General features: G+C 36.1%; 1 protein-coding gene across 4 annotated transcripts in view; it reads left to right on the forward strand.

The window, feature by feature from the left end:
* Positions 1-17946, forward strand: part of ESRRG (estrogen related receptor gamma) — a 608771-nt gene that overhangs the window by 55282 nt on the left and 535543 nt on the right. The window lies entirely within an intron of this gene.

Raw genomic sequence — 17946 nt, forward strand, 5'->3', positions numbered from 1 at the left:
ACCTTAAAGCACTTAAATACACTTTACAGACTTACCTTTTCATAAAAGGATCCTACCAATCACACATTTTAGTGCCCAAATTTTTACACTCTTATGGAAAGCTGAATTAAAATAAGCAGGGTAGATATCAAGTTGAAAGAAGATTCTGACCCAGTCTTTTGCTTACAGGCCCTGTCCTCAAAGAGAGATTTTCAGAAGACTAGATACCTGTCTCAGCTCTATTAGCAACTAGTGAGGTCACTTGGCTCTTCCCTGATACTTTTTTCTTTATCTAAAAATAATAATAACTATTATTATCATAGACAATTATTATTATTATAGATACTTTAAAGAAAAGAAAAAAAGCTAATTGATGACATTGAAAAAAATGATATAACATTTAATGCTCTAAACCAGTGGACCCCACTGCAAAGAAACTCTGTAGTGAAATGGGGGAAGGTGTTTTCTCTTATCTATTCTTTATAATGTTCACTTTCAGTTGTTTTGTGTGATTCTTCATGCCATTTACATTTTTGTAATCAGTCATTTCTTAAGCACCTACTGTGTTACAGGCCATATACCTGGATACAAAAAGAAGCAAAAGACATTCTCTGCTCTTGTACAACATGACATATATGAAAATATATTTAAAAGAATTGCACGCATACCTTTTGATCCACCAGTATCTCTACAAGGTCTGTATCCCATCATAAAAGGGAAAAAGACCCACATGTGCAAAACTATTTGTAAAAGTCCTTTTTGTTCCCTCTCAGGAACTGGAAATTGAGTAGATTCCCATCAGTTGGAGAATAGCTAAGTTATAGTATATGAATATAATGTAATATTATTGCTCTATAAAAAATGATGAACAGGTTGATCTCAGAAAAGCCTAGAAAGACTTACATGAAAATAAGACTTGCCTGATGCTAAGTGAAATGAGCAGAACCAAGAGAACATTGAACATAGTAACAAGATTATGTGATGATCAATTGTGATAGACTTGGTTCTTTTTAACAATGAGGTAATTCAAGCCAACTTCTGCCATCCACATCCAGAGAGAGAATTACAGAGAATGAATGTAGTATTTCCACCTTTTTTGTTGTTATTGTTTGTTTGCCCTTTTTTTTTCCTTTCTCATGATTTTTTTCCCTTTTGATCTGATTTTTTTTTTTTTTGTCAACCAGGACAATATGTTTAGAAAAATTGCACATATTTAATCAATTTTTTAGATTGCTCATTCCTTTCTGGGGGGAAGGAGAAAAATTTGAAACACAAAGTTTTGCAATGATGAATGTTCAAAATTATCATCGCATGTATTTAGAAAAATAAAATACTATTGAAAATAAAACAAACAAAACATATCCCCCTTAAACGGCATTATCTGCTCTCAAAGAGCTCTCACTTTAAAAGAAGAAACAACCAGCAAAGGAATCTGGATAAACATTTTATTTATAGGATAAATAGAAAAACATTAAGAGTGGGAAGGCACTAAAAATAAGAAAGCTTGGGAAAGGCTTTCTATAGAAGATAGGATTTTATCTGAGACATAAAAAAAGCCAGAGAGCTAGTACATGGAGATGAGGAGGTAGAGCATTCCAGGAATGTCATTGATGTTTCTTGTTCTTGATTCTGCTTGCTTTATTTTGCATTAGTCCATGTATAGCTTCCTATACTTCTCTCTCTCCACCATGTTTTTAGTTTCTTATAGCACATGAATCTCCCTTTATATGTTGGCATGGGTGGCTTAGTACATAGAGTACCGAGCCTAAAGACAATAAGACTTGAGTTCATGTGTGATTTCAAACACTTACTGTGTGACCCTGAACAAGTCACTTAACCTCTGCTTGCTTCAGTTTCCTTAGCTGTAAAATGGGGATCATAATAGCATGGCCCTTCAAAAGTTGTTTGAGGACCAAATAAGATAATATTTGTAAAGTTCTTAACTTATTGTCTGGCATATAGTAGGTGCTTAATAAATGCTTATTTTCTTAATATTTATATATTACACTTTAACTATTCCTCAATAGATGTATTTCTACTTGTTAATTCTTTGCTATCACACACAATGCTGTTGCAGACTTTTTGATGTCTGTATCAATATATTTGTCAATAATCTTCCCAAATAGTTTTTTATGAAGTATTCCTTTGATCATTTCCCATTATTTGTGATGATTATGTTGGGGGATTTTGGGGTTGGGGCAGTTCTTATTTAAATTCCTTTTATTGCTTCCCTATTATTTATAATGATTATGTTGTTTTTTTTGGGGGGGCAGTTCTTGCTTGTTTAAATCCCCCCTCCAGTTTTTAGGGGGTTGTTTTAATGGTAGAAGGTCCCATAGGAAACTTTTGGAACCCTGCCACTAAGAGATAGGCTATGGTAAAATCTTGGCCTTCTCTAGATGGGACAGCCAGCCTTGCATGATTGAGAGCTGTGGGAGTTGGCTAGTCCTCTGCCCTTGGGACAGCCTCTGGCAGTATGAACTATTAAAGGATTAGTCTGGGTTTGAAGCGGCAGAAAACTTTCAGAGGTTTCTTCCTGTGCTCCAGTGCTGCAAGTTACTTGAATAGATATTGTGCACATAGATATTGTGTCTGGCACATAGTGGTCCTTAATATATGTTTGTTCATTGATTTATTGGTTGATTGGATATGAAAGGTGAGGAATAGGAAAGAGTCAAAAATAACTTTATGGTTTTGAATATAGGAGATTCAGTGACTAGTAATACCATAGACATAATAAATATCAGATGTCACAAATATGTCACTAACCGAAAAATTCAAATCAAAGGAGGGAAGAAATCTAAAAGAAAAGATAATAAGTTGATCTGAACATGTTGATTTTGAAGGGAGCATTGGGAGTTTCACTGGAACCAGACAAGATTACAAAAAGAGAGAGTGAATGTAGAAGAGAGGACAAAAACAGATTTGGGGATGGCCACATTTATTGGGCCAGAGAAGAAAAGAAGACAGTAATGGACAAAAGGTGAAGGGGACAAGGAATTCTAAGTTGAAAGTAGTTTGGAACTAAGCTTATAACTGATATGGGTAACCATAGGCCAAAAAGAATAAAGGCTGAGAGAATCAAGAGAATTGAGAGACTAAAGGTCACAGGGAGAGAAAAGAACAGATTCAAGAGAAGTGAGACAGAGAGAGTGGAAACTGTGATCACTGATACAATTTCAGATCTTGGACTGAGGAGTTTTAATTGATAATTTAATTGATAGAATGTGGCTACTGAGTGGATAGATAACAGATGAATGCTATCGGAATTGAAGAGGTTAAGGATGAGGCAGGGTATTAGAAGGGTCATCACTGTGAACATTGAGGTTGCCAAGGATAATGATAGGAAGTGAAGAGGAAAGGGAGGCTGCAAGCCAAGTGCTGATATCATTGCTTTTTTTGGAACAACTTTGCCACTAATTGCTGATATGACCATAAAATTATTAGAGCTTGAGTGCTTCATTTAAGATTTTCATCTTTCAAGTTAAACCTAAATATTCTGTTAAGTATTCAAAACCTAACTGACCTGTTTTTGTCAATTGGTGTCACTTCTGTTGTCCCTTGCAAGCATTTTGAGTTGACTCACATTAAAAAAAAAAAAAAAACATATTTGTATGCTAAAATTAAGATATTGATTTCTGTTTTTTTTTAATTGACCAGATATTCAAAACTGTGGTATTTCTTTACCTCCGGTAGCACATTTGTAAAGCAAGGATAACAACATTTGCCTCTAACTCCAGTGAAGAGGTCTTGAGACCTAATTAGAAAACTTCTTTCCAGGTGTTTCAGTATATGAGAGGGAAAAAAAAAGAATTAGGTAAACTTGCATTACTATTATTTATTTTCTTTCTATCCTTTGCACATAATTCAGTGGGTCCTAGTTCATGGCACTCTTTGGTTAATGTTTAATTGTATGAGCAGCTCCCTCATACTATTTTAATTAACATTTAGTACACAGTATACTTGGTATTATTAAATTAAAATCTCACTAAAGATTCCTTCCTGTTCTGAGCCATAGAATAAAACTGTAAGAGAAGAGTCTTAAGAGATGACTTATCTCTGTCTTCCATTTTTCAGTTTCTTTGAAGTACCCTCTACTCCTCTGTACTGAAAGGCTTTGTTGGGGAAAATAGACTTTAGGTTTAAGGGAAACAATATTTGACTTGGTAGATTGGATTGTAAAGTCATCGAAAGAAGGATGATATCCTTATTTGACTTTATGGTTTCCGGTATAATAGAAGCTCTACAGAGTTACTCAATAAATATGAACTGAAGTCAGGGGTGATGGGAAGCAGAGGGGAGAACTTTGTTAGAATGTGTTCCAGAAATAAGTCTGGGATATACTCAAAAGAGCTATGGTCATATATGCGTACATGCACACATGCTAGCCTGTATAGAAGAATGGAAAAAACCATAGAATTCTGAATTTTCTTTAAAATTGTTTAAATGGGGGGCACTATATTAATAATGAGAGAAACATGATTTATGTTTTCAATAACTCTGGGAAGACTTCATATTGAAGCACATTAATGAAGGGGTGAGGTGAGGGTGGGGATGGGGAATGAAGAAGTTAAGAATAGTAGATCACCTTTAGGCCTTGTATATTTAGATGTAATAATATACATAAAACCCCTGGTAAACTCTTTGTGAAATTTAAAGAGAAGATAAAAATTGTCATATCTCTGTTGGAGGAAGGAAGAAAGTTTTACTTTAACAGTCCTCCTTAAGGAGGATTTCCTGAATTATATCAATTGACTTGTGTTGTTTGGGCTGTATATAATGGGTTCATCGAATGATAGGTTGCATGAAACCTGTAGTAAAAATATAGGGACACAGATGCTCCCCTCTTTTCACTTTTCCCCATTAGGTCCCAGACAAGAGTTCTTGCAGACACATGACCCCAGGGGATTGTCTAAGCCTGAGGCTATCAGTGGGGATAGCTATTTAAGAGGTTTTGCTTTTACATCTGAGCAGCCAAATTGTGCATGTAACAATGGGGACCAATTATTACACAGTAGAGCGTCCCTGATGAAACACAGACAATGTGTGTTTAATATGCAGTGAATTACATGATATTCTCTTAAACAATGAAGATGTTTCTGCACCTTTAGGGAGAAGAGTATTTATCCCTTTTTAAAAAAAAACGTTTCATTTGCCTATGAAAATTGTGTTGTGTATTAACATGCGTGATTTAAAAATAATTTTATTGATATACTTAGATTCACAGCAATAAGCAGATTTTTTTATGTCTGTGTATGTGAGTTCATATATACTTGTATTCAGTGAAAGACTTATTTCACATCTTTTTTGTTTAAAAAACAGTTCATTCAGTTTTCTCCAGTTAATTGTTAAATAGGATGTCTTCTCAGTTTAATCATCTTTCATGCGTGTGCATGAAATTCAATCCCATTAGCAACTATTGAGCACTCATGTGCTCAATGATCCTGCATTGGATTCTACTGAGTACAAAGAACATGGAATCTAAAGTTGATATTCTAATGGATCTCCATATTCTAACTATATTATATCAATGGTAGAATGACTACCAAAATTCACCTCTCCTGACTTCCAATCTAGTACTCTTTTCCCTATATCGTGAGACATTTCTTTTAGGTAGAAACCCCACTGACGAGACAGTAGGTGGTTGAATGTATATGGACAAGAGGGTAAGAAGGATATTGCATTGAGCCATTATATTCATCTCTTCCCAGTTCTCATATCCATCCTTTTTTTTTTCCATTTACATTGTCACCACCCTAGTTTAAGTTCTAACTATCTTCTGCCTAAACTTTCGTAACAATCTTCTGATTAACCTCTCTTTTTCCAATCACTTCCCTCTATAAATAATCTTCCATATAACTGCCAGAATAATCTCCTTCTAGCATAAATCTAATGGAATTTTGGTTTTTAAAACATGGGTTTTCATTTCAGAAAGAAATGAAATATCAATAAAGTGTAATTTCCCATTTCCTGCCCTCTCTCCTAGTCTTGTTCAGTTTTGACTCCAGTGCAGTCATATGCTGTGTCTAAGACAGATATACTGATGCATCAACTCTGTGTGTTAATGTATGAATAATATGGACAATGAGCATTTTTTCATCCATTTGTGGTTTTCTATTTGGATGGTTAGACTAAGCTCTCTTATCCATCTTTTATCCAGTAGCCTCAGAAATGTCCGGGCCCAGGACCACTTGGAAGCCCTCACCCATACAGAGAATTTCTTTTCAACTTAAACTTTACTCTGGAGTTTATCTTTTACACCTTTAGTAAGCATGCTTCTCTCTGTTTTATGTCTTATATTTTATCAATAATATGCACATTGTTAAATGCACTACATAGAATTCTAGATAAGAATTATCAATCAAAGGGCAGGGAATATATGTGTGTGCACAGAGGGAGTGTTCCTGCTGCAACATTGAGCAAATAAGGAATATGTAGAATTCAAATAAATGATGCCATTAAAGAAATGTATGACTGTGTTCTCTAGTAGTATTCCTGTAATGCCAGGATTAAAGCAAAGAGAGCCTCCATCATATTACATTACACCAACTCTAATGTATCTGAGATATGAGAACATATAGGATGGACATACCTTATAAGTGCAGTGTTAGAGAGTTTCATCTACTTTGATGAGTATCACATATCCACTTACACATTTGAATAAACACATCTGACCTTGTCATTTCCTGACTAAAACAGACAATAAACAAAATCTTTAGTGAATTTTTATTTCTTGTAGAATAAAATGAAACTCCTTCTCCTGGCATTGAAGGCCCTCCACAACCTGGCTCCAGACCTATCTTTATTGCACATTATGCTTCTTCATACACTCATCTTCCTAGCTGTACCTCACATTGAGTTTTCCATCTATTACCTGTACCTGTCTACCTGAAATATATCCCTTCCTCATCTTCAGTATTTTAAATCCTTATCTTTATGGCTCAGTTCAAGAGCTACATTCTCCATTGTCTTTACCTATGAGAATCATGATTGTATTTTTGCTCATAAAATTAAATTGCTTTTAATCTCTTATGTACATGTTGTAGCCCTTCTGAAAGATAATGTAAGGCAGGGATTGCTTTGTTTTTAGTTTGTGAATTAATCTTGTGAATTAATCGGCATGTAATAATAATAGTAAGTGTATATGACACTTTACATTTACAAAGTACTTTAAAGGTTATGCCATTTATCCCCACAACAGCCCTGAGAAGTGGGTGCTACTTATGATCCCTATTTTACATCTGGGGAAGCTGAGGCATACAGAAGTTAGGTGAATTGTCCAGAGACATATAGTTAGCAAATGTCTAAGGTTAGATTTGAATTCATAAGGAAGTAGTATCAATACTAAATACATAAGTACCAAAGGGTATAGAATCCAAATTTCTAAAGGAGAAGTTAAATGAGGCAATAGACAATAAAAAAAATGTACTAGTGAGGAACCTCAACTTTCCCCTTTCAAAACTGGATAAGTCTAACTACAAAATAAACAAGATTTAAATTAAATTAAATTAAATTAATCTTTCTGTCTCCAGATTTAGCATGCTATCTACTGTTCCATCTATCGACCTCTAGCTTTCTAGTAAGCATTAGCTAAATTGACTTACATATCATTCCTGAATCTGCTTCTTTTATGTAGACAGATTGCCAGATTTGGAAATAGAAAGACTTGAACTCAAATCCTACCATAAACAAGAGAAATGAATAACCTTGGACAATCACTTAAGCTCTCTGAGCCTCAGTTGAAACATTTGTAAAACGAAGAAATTGGACTTTATGACTTCTAAAGTCCCTCCATGAATCCCTTCTGCTTCTCCTTGGTATCTATGATGAATACTAGTGAAACTCAATGGAGCCAGAAATATATTCTGTAGCCATGAAACAGATTAATGTTAACTGATCTCGATAAATATTGTTCCTTCGTGGTTGACCTCATTCTTTCACACCAGGCTTTATTCACTAGAATTAAGTGGACATAGAGATATTGGTCACTTTTCATACAACAGAGTTTGTAGACATGGGGTCTGCCAAGCATTCTCTCTTTTGCCATGATGAGGAATAAAATCCAAAAATGAATTTGGATGTTGATTGTGGATGTTGCTCTCCCCTATCTGAGAAATACATGTTCCTTTGTACAAAGAGAAGTGAGCTAAATAAATATTGTGGAACAAAATTAAATGGAAAGTTCAGAAGTCCTTGTCACCCATTAAAGCAGTCTCAAATCAAACAATCCTGGTATAAACGAATAGGGCTGGGTTTTACTCCTTTATAGCTAAGTGTATCTTTTGTCCTTTTTTGGATCTGGCTCCATCTTTCCTCATATAAAGGAGCTGCAGACCAACTGAAAGATTTTATGAATAGGAAAATCCCAAGTGCCTACAGCTTGGGAAAATATCCTTAGATTAGATTGTTCCTGAGGAAAGTATATTCTGGCTCAAGACTGTGTCCCTTTTATTATTAAATTGGCTCTGTTGTAGTTGAAGCCAAGTGTGATCTTCTAGCTGAGAGTACCAGAAAAAAAATGAATGGACTCAAAGCCGAGACATGATTTTGCCTTTATATAATGTGTTTTGCAATAAATTAGAGAACTAACTTTATGACAACTGGCAGGACCTGTTATGTGAGTCAGTTCAAGAGCTGGTTAATAACTCTTCTTTTTCTCACTTAAGCCTCCTACTAACCGAATTTTGAATAAAGGGACACTTGACATAGTTCTTGCTTCGCTTCTTGGTAAGTCATCCAAGTTTATCTTCCCTTAAAGTCAGTTTCCAACCTAGTGAAGTTTAAAAAGGGGAAGAGGAGGGAGAAGAATTTTTCATGTAGTATTTTAAAAGAACTTTTAATCAATTTTTCTTATTATTTCCTGCCCTCTGCTTTTTACACTACCCCCACCAGCTGGTTAATCATGCAAAAGCTGAACACTTCATTAGCTAGTACATGTTCGCCCATGGGCATTTCTGTAGTAAATTAGTTCTTTCTATTTATACAGGTAAGTCATGGCCAAAAGTCTTTAAGATGCCAAAGGTAAGGGTTGGAATTAATTCCTCCCCTCCCCAAGTTTTTGAGAGAGCTTTTTTTTTTTTTAACTCTGAGATCTAGTGCTTCAAAATTGCTTTTTTTGGAATTAAAGGTAACATGGAGGTAAAATATTTTCTGGATAATCCATTATTGTAGTGGTCATTGTGACCTCTGGTACCACCCTTGCTTTACAGAAAGGAGGGAATATTGATCAGGCATTGCTACACCGAAGTGGTTGTTAAACTCATAAGAAGCAGCTAGACAATGTGATCAACTAAATTCAGTGTTCAGCTTGCTCCTGGTGCCATCTTGGGTAGTGTGTGCATTAGAGTCATTGACTTTAGACCACTTAACTGTCCAAGTGAATCAAAGAAACTGACATCAGAGGGTTGGTTATAAAGCCAAGTACCCAGTCATTGAAAATAGTGATTTTTTGGTAGCTGTCATTCAAGTATCTCCATGAAAAGTTTGTATTAGTTTGTATTTGTGTATTGGACATGTCGGAGTGCTGATTTTTAGAATGAACCTCTGAGACTGATGAAAAGATCTATTGTACCAGGGCAAAGAGGAGAGTCAATCAAGAAGATAACCTGAATGCTTGAACAGCTGATGATAATACCTGATGAGAGAGAGTTCCTCAAAATATATTTTGCTATGGTTTTTCTCTGTCAAAAGGAATGATATTTGAAATATAAAGGACAGAACAAAAATGATGAATTAGAAGGGTAGTTGCCCAAGATGTGATGTAATTTAAGCACTGAACTACCCTTCATAAGTTCAAATCAGATTGTCTAGATGGCATATATTCTAGGGTGCTTGAAGTACTGGTAGATGTAGTTCTGAGCCACTCTCATTGGTTTTTTTGAAAGACAGTAGAGAATGGAAAAGATACTTCAGGCCTAGAAGAAGAAAAATATCACATTTTTAAAAAATTGATAAGCAAATGAAAAAAGCATTTATTTAGTTCCTTATATACTAAGCATTGTGCTAAATGGTGAAGATACAGAAACAAACGTATTTCATCAAAATATTTGACATAAGCCAACTAACCCTTGCCCTTAGGGAGCTTACATTCTAATAAGAGGAAACAACATATAAAAGGGAGTAAAGTAACTAAATAAGGTAATATCATGGAATTGATAGGGGTAGAGCCATAGGGCAACTGATTGTCACATAATTCCTTTTCAATATTAATGGAAAACAATAAGATGTCTAGGGGGATGGCAAGTATGACCTGAGCTCCCTAGTAGATTAGATGAGTTTGGACTCCCTCACTGACCAGTCAGGATGGCCTCATGACAATTCTTTGTGGCTGAATAGATTAACCCACTCAGGGAGATATTATTTCTGGATGCTTGGTCAGGGCATACCAAGTGAGGAAGAGAATATCAGGTAGGGCATCATGGCAACATGTTTGAGATGGATATGAAGAGAAGGGAGCCATCCTAGATAGTTGTTCATCTGGAAAAGATTAGGTATTTTTAGTGAATTGCAACCGAAACATGACTTTGTGGCCAATATAATATGGTAGCCAAAAAAACATAATGTAATTTGAGACTGCAGTAAGAAAAACATCATCTCTATGTAGTGACAATGCTGATGCATTTTTCTACGATTGGACCATATCAGCTATGGCTACTGTATGAAGGAAGACATAATAAACCTGGGGGCATCTAATAAAAGAGCAAACAGAATGGTGAAAAGCCTCAGATCATGCCATTAAAAGATCTGCTGCAGTGACTAGTGCTGTTTACTTGGAGAAGAGATGACTTCTAAGAGTGGAACATGATTCTATACTCAAGTATATGAATAGCTTATGTGGAGAGCAGATGAGACTTATTCTGTTTGGCTCCAGAAAGCAGAATTAGGAGCATTAGATTGAATTTGCAAAGGGAGATGAAGATTTGGGTTTGATATATGTAAAAGCAGGACTACCCCAAAGTAAAATGAGTTATCTCAGGAGCTGGTGAATTGACTCTCCTTGGACATCCTGGAGCTGAGCCTGACTGGTTATTTGTCAGGACTATGACGTAAGACATTGTTGTTTACTGATAGTACAGAGTAGATGGTGCTTTGGGGTGCTTTCTGGTACAATTCCAGAATTTGTAATAAACTCCTGAATTATAATGATAAAGAGTCAATCTTTGAGGATATAATTGATAGGAGAAGTATGCTATTCAATAAGGAGCATCTTTTCCAAATTAAATAAATATATATTTATGGCCATTTTATACAAAATCCTAAAACTTAGAAAGGGGAAAAAAAGATTTGTCAGTTTGTTTACCTGATGGAAATCATGCCTTTATATGTTAAAGAAAATAGTACTTCCTCACAAATTTGAGATTCCCAGTGGCATAAAATTCACCTGACACATGTTTAAGTTTCACTTGATGGAAACCAAGCGATTTGGCTGATTCTAGAAGCAAGTTTTCATTCTTGAAGAACTTTGACCTCAAACTTTGGTGCCAGTTGAGGTCATCAACTAACTAGGAGACTTGACATGAAATTGGATCGAAGATATACACTGGCAGTAATAGTCCCTGTGCTATTATATCTCTGATAGTTTGGGGATTATGATGGCAAGAGATATTGAACTGACTGATACCACCATTCCTGCTGCTCTGAAAGAGGAGGAAGAATCTTCTCCTTTGTCTTTTGTCATTTTAAGTAGAGAATAGAAGGCACATGCCAAAGTAGTGAGGTATATAGAGAGCTTGAATGAGAAATTGAAAACTTTCTTCACTCAGGTTTTTAGGCTTTTGTGATGTTTTCTGCTCTGTTGTCGCTTATTGGTGTGCTTTAGGTTGTAATAAAATTCCATCCATAGCCTAGGAATCCCAGCTCTGATTCAAGAGTGGTTCAGTCTCCTTTCTGATCTGTGAGTAGCTTCTTCTACTTTCACCCCCACACCCCCCCTTTTTTGATGGTGGGCTGATGATTGCTGGGGGTGAAACTTTATCTTTTCACATACAGCTTTAATTCCAGTGTAATCGTGTGGTTTGTGGCACTCTTCTTGCAGTTTCAGTTCCTGTTTAAATACTAAAATCTATTGTTTGTCTCCATTTCTAGACAACATAATTGCTTTGGTAACTGGCAGGAGCAATTAAGTGTACAGCATTATGAAGAAATAAAGGTTCCAGGCCTTAAGATTTGACTTGATTTCTAATTACACTGAGCCCTCTTTGTACGAGTGGTTTGCTAGAGCTGAAGAATGTGTGCATGTGTGCATGTGAGCGTGTGTGTGTGTGTTTGTATGTAACAAAGAACCAGGGTATAAAAAGAGAGGGAGATAATTCCGGATGGGCTTTCGGTGAGCTGGGCTTTTTGAAGGCAGCGCCTGTTGTCGGGTGGCAGGTTAGTGAATGTTTCTTGTATTTATAATGTGGGTTATATTCATTAGCTTCCAGTGACTTCATATGGTAACAAATCATTACCTGTGTTTTCCCTCCATTATTGGAGTTGTTAGGAAGTTGCAATTGGGAAGGATAAATCTTGGCCATGAATGAAAAATCTGCCTATTTAAGAAAATATTATTTTTAAAGCAATTTTTTTCTTCCTACAGGACATTTTTTTTTCTAGTCTCCTTGATTAGGGAGAATTTGGAATCATCAGGGAAGTTGGGGCTGCTTAGTCAGAGAAAGATAGACAAATATAAAAATCAAGTAATACTTTGATCTGGGTTTTTTTGGCTTAAATTTTTGGTTCCTTTATTTTTATTTTTTTGTTTCACTTAGGTAAGGAGGGAAGGTATTTGAAAATGCACATTTAAAAAAATTCAGCAATGGGGCTTTGTACAGAAATGACTTTTAATAAGCAAGTCATCCATAAGGTACCGTAGGCTGTTTGTGTATAACAGTATGTTACAGACTGCAAAGTTAATGCAGTTAATATTCAACTGAACTTTGGGGGGGGGGTTGCTAATCCCTTAGGCAGGCTCAACAGAAAGGGCAAACATATTTATAGCACTCCAAATCAGACTTCATTGAGCTGGCAACAGTATGTGTTATAACTTGTAAATGTTACACAATTTCAGCCAACTTCAGGGTAGTCTAAGTGGCCAATGGTCCTTAAATTATTCTTGAAGACTTCTCCCACCAACATCTTTGTTGCTCATATACAAGAACAATATAGATTATAAAAAAAAAGTTCCCTCCACAAAAGGGCCTTGTATTTCTGGCTGTCCATTTTTGAGTGGCTAGGTCTATGGTGCTGCTTCATCAAAAGCAAATGATTTCTTTAAAGTTCCACCATTTGCAGGACCACCCAATAAGAGAGTGACAGATTGGATGCCATCTCTAAGCAAAACTTAATACATGGGAGAATGGCAGTGCAGGCTTTCTGGCATTCTGCTCCTGTGCCTTAGAGGGAAAGATGTACAGTTCCTCTTAGTTCAGCTGGCAGACTGGATCCTGGTGGGGATCTAGTCAGCAGATAAAGCTGCTCTGGTGCAGGCCACAGGTCAGTGCTCTCTCCGTGCTCCTGGCTCAGGCAGGAATTAAATCATGAGTTGCAGAAAGTTCTGTGGGGCTCAGTAGTTCAGATGAAGGGTCAGACATCCAAAGGGAAGGTGTTAAGTCACCATGCACGACCAACCCCAGTGGGGGACAGTGGGGCAAAGGTGAATCTCTCTTGGGGATCACAGGTCTGGCTTTCATCATTTAACAAGAATCTTCTTTATCAGCTATTCCCTCTTCTATCACCTGTCATATAATATTCTAGACAGGAATAATTATGTACAAACTAAGAGAAATAGAGGAGATCAAATTGTCATACTTGTGGAAATAAAAGAGCAATATATTTGAAAAGCTACAAAACTAGCTACTGTATCTTGTTTGTGTATTACCTGTGCTCTTTACATCTCTTCTCTCCCAAAGACCAGATGACCACTACCTTTTACTTGTTAGTAGCTTTATTAGAGGATGGGCAGAGATAGGAGGTGAACCTTGGAAGCAGTAATGTCTTTAGAAGATTTTCAGTTTGGAGAAAAAAGAAGGGTAGGCAGTAGAAACTAAAACTCCTGACTAAAATGAGATTTTTGGATGATCAGTGGATTGCTTTACTTTTCCAGTTCCCCATGACCATGTATTATTATTGATTTGGCTATGGATCACACATACTTAGTACCCAAAGCCATTGATCAGCTCTAAAAACTGAAATAAATAATTCTTCATTGATTATATTCTGAATTTTTCAGAATTATTTAAAAACTGCTATAAATGCTGAAAGCATATGTCCCATCAAGACTTTATTTTACATTAATTACTAAAAATACGGCAAATTACTTCCTCTGATATGCATAAAAAAAAATCCCTATCCATTTTCTAGGGGGAAAATGGTACATTTTCCTTATGTTTAATAAATATCTTATTTATATATACATATATGTACATATACATAGATATACATATCTATGTTAATACAATAACACGATATATAATATTCAAATCCATGGGTGGGAGACATGGTGGTACAATGGTATGAACCCTGAGTCTATAGTCAAGAGGAGGTGAATTCAAATTCTGCCCCTGCCACTTGCTACCTTTGTCATTTTTGGGTAAGTCCTAACCTCCCTAGGTTTTAATTTCTTCATCTATCAAATGAGGAAATTGGATATGTTCTCAGAAATCATTTCTTTACCTCTTCTGGATCTCAAACCCTGTGATCCTTCATGGAATTACATTGACAATGCAAAAAAAGTTCCATGAATAAAGGACATTTATCTCTGTGTGTGTGTGTGTGTGTGTGTGTGTGTGTGTGTATAAATCTTCCCTCTCTAAACCCTTGCAATCTATGATCAGTTATTTTCCCTTAGTATTATAACTAGTTCATTAATGTTGAGGTCCACCAGCAAAGTTAAGCTATGATTATATTGTATTATATACAAGATACAATGTAATGTATGAATATATATTTTTTTTCTTTAAATGTGGTCTCACTTACTAGCTATGTGATCCTGAGCAAGTCACATAATCCTGTTTGCCTCAGTTTCCTTATATGTAAAATGAGCTGAAGAAGGAAATGACAAAGCACTCCAGTATCTTTGCCAAGAAAACCCCAAGTGAGATCACAGAATCAGACATAACAATAACAACATTTTTTTATTATTATTATTAGCTGTGTGACTTCGGACAAATCTCTTAATCTGTTTGTCTTAATTTCTTCAAATGTTAAGTGGAGCTAGTAATAACACCCATCTCCCAAAGTTGTCATAAGGATCAAATAAGATTATATTTATAAAACATTTAGCACAGTATCTGTCACATAGTAAATGCTATATAAATGTTAGCTCCTATTATATATTTGTATCTATATGCACATCTGTTTCTATCTAATGCATGTGTATGTTTTTCTGTTTATTAGATTACAAAAAAAGTTGATTTGCTTTCCACTTTCAATGATGAATAATTAGATCAAAGACAAAACCCAATGAGGCTGTTAGGACCTGCACTGATTATCGTTCATTTATCTGCCTTGTGATTTTAAAGGCTGGTTTCATATATTGTCACGAATAAAATGGAGTTTTCAGGCAAAATTATATGGGAAAGTTCAGGAAAGATCTTGGTCAGTGAGACTTGATTTGATACATCATTGGAATTGGGTTTCACAGTATTTGATAAAGCTGCTCTACTCCCCTCCTAGGTCTGTTCTTATAGTAAGTGGTTCTTCAAGTATCCTTCACCCCAGCACACAATGAAGCACATGTAGGAGTGGCAGATTAAACTAGGAAAATACTCTATTTGTTACTCCCAAGCACTTTAGCCTTTTAGGACACAGATCGATTGTCAAGAAAGAAAAGAGAGCCGTCCCATAATGTGCCAGGGAGCCCAGTTTTACAGTCTGCTGATCGTGTGACATTCTGCAGCCATTAGACCCACCTGTAGAGGTGCAGGTCAGGTGAGCACAGGGTTAATGTTGGTCAAGCTGGCTGAGCTAACTAATGCTGCTTTGTATGGTGGCAGCAACCCCACTGTGAATGCAGCTGAGAAGAACTCATTTGCAGTAAAGCACAATCAGCGTTAAAAGAAATAACCATCAATAAATGGGGGGAAATCTTGATTTTAATTTTCTTGCCTCATTGTGTGCATATGAGCAGCTTGCCATTTGCATATGGGAATCCTGTCATAACGGTTTCAGGAAGTGATTTGTTAATAATCAAGTTCTCTGAACGGCCCTAAATCGGTAATTGATATGGGTCTGGATGAAGCAACCTTTCTGCCCGCCTATTTTGGGGACCATTTTTGGCAGGGTTTGGGTTAGAATGAAAACTAGCCATCAGAACAAAATTTAGGACAGCTGGGATGCTTTGCAGTGAAGACTTTTGGCTCCACAGTTCAAATAATCACAATAGCAGCTCAATTTAGCCTTTGGCTGGATGGCTTTGGCAGGGCACAATGAAAAATAATTATTTCATGGCCTGCTTATTTGTCCCTTAACCAATAAACTCACAGACCTCTTCAGGCTTATGTAAATATGCTGCTGTGGATGAGGCTGAACACCACCATAATATCCCCATTTAGGAAACTGTTATACTTTACCCTTGTGGGGGGAGAAAGGGAGACCCACAACTTTTAAAGACATCTCTTTAGATAGGAAAAGAAAAACATTTGGAAGGGGAAAATATCCCCAAAATGAGTCCCAAATATCGGCTACAAAGTGGGTTTGGATATTTCCCCTATTATTTAGCATCTTTATAACTTTGGACAAGTTATCAGCCTTTTTAAGTCCCAGTTCCCTGATGTATGAAATGAGGGATTTTGTCCAAATGATCTTACTAAGTTGCTTCTGTCTCTAAAATACTGTAAGTCTTTAGGAAGCAACATGGTAGCATGGAAAGCTGTCTGGGTTTGGAGTTGGAGGATAAGATTTCAAAACTCAGCACTATGACCTGGGTTACTAAATTCTTAATATGTAAGATGAGATGGTTGGACTATCTGGCCTCTTCTAGCCCTGAATCTAAAATCCTAAGATCCCGTGTAGAAAAGTATGTATCTGAGTTTCTCACTTCAAAATGAAGACATTAGAAGGCAGTATTTTGAGGGAAATAATAAGCTGTTGTTGTGCATATGCTATAATAAAGTTATATATATAATTTTAGGACTTTTCTTTGTAGCTTTAGCTACCTGGATTGCAGATGATAGATCCCAAAACTTTTGGATAATGCCTTGCCTGAATTTTTCTTATTTAGCTGATAGAATATAACTTTATCTCCATCCCTTGTTTTTCATATCTTTGATCATTTGAATGGCACAATTACAAAGAGGAACAAATCATGGAAACAAGCTTTGCAGCCACCTCAGGTTCTAGTCCCTTCCTGCTTTTTGTTCCAATCCATCTATCCCTTAATTTTTTTTTTATTTCTTCCTTTTTAGATCATCTGTCTTTCAGCTGAGGTGTGTCTCTGATAGTTGATGATCAATTCTTTCTCTGAGAGAATCCTATACCTTGTAGATCTTTTGATTAAAGTAGAATTCTAAAGAGATTACTCATAGATATGAGCCCTTGAGAATTCAGCAAAACCACTGATTATCCCAGTAACTGTAGCCAAGGAGAACTGAGCAAGAATGTGCAAATGGTTAACAAAAATCCATGCTTACTCTGGAAAAATTAACTGAGAGGGGCTTCAAGAACATCTTTATATATGAGGAGCATTATCTTCTTGGAGACAAAGCTATCAGCCAAATAATGTTTCCCCACCTTCAATCATTTGTTTCTTCCATTGCTAATGGGAAGGTTCTTCCTGTTTTGAAAGGCCTGCATCAAATCAAACTCATACTACGATCCTCATGATCTCTTTTTAATGAGTGGCACTTCTTTTCAAAGTGTCATTTAAAAAAAAATCAGCAGTCATGTCATGCATCTGGATGAATTTCTAAATGTAAATGAGATTCTCCCAGTAATTTATTTACATTTGTTTTCAGCACAACAAATGAGACATCACGTAGCTTCATAATT

The sequence above is a fragment of the Antechinus flavipes genome, chromosome 4 (genome assembly GCF_016432865.1).
Source record: "Antechinus flavipes isolate AdamAnt ecotype Samford, QLD, Australia chromosome 4, AdamAnt_v2, whole genome shotgun sequence".
NCBI lineage: Eukaryota > Metazoa > Chordata > Mammalia > Dasyuromorphia > Dasyuridae > Antechinus > Antechinus flavipes.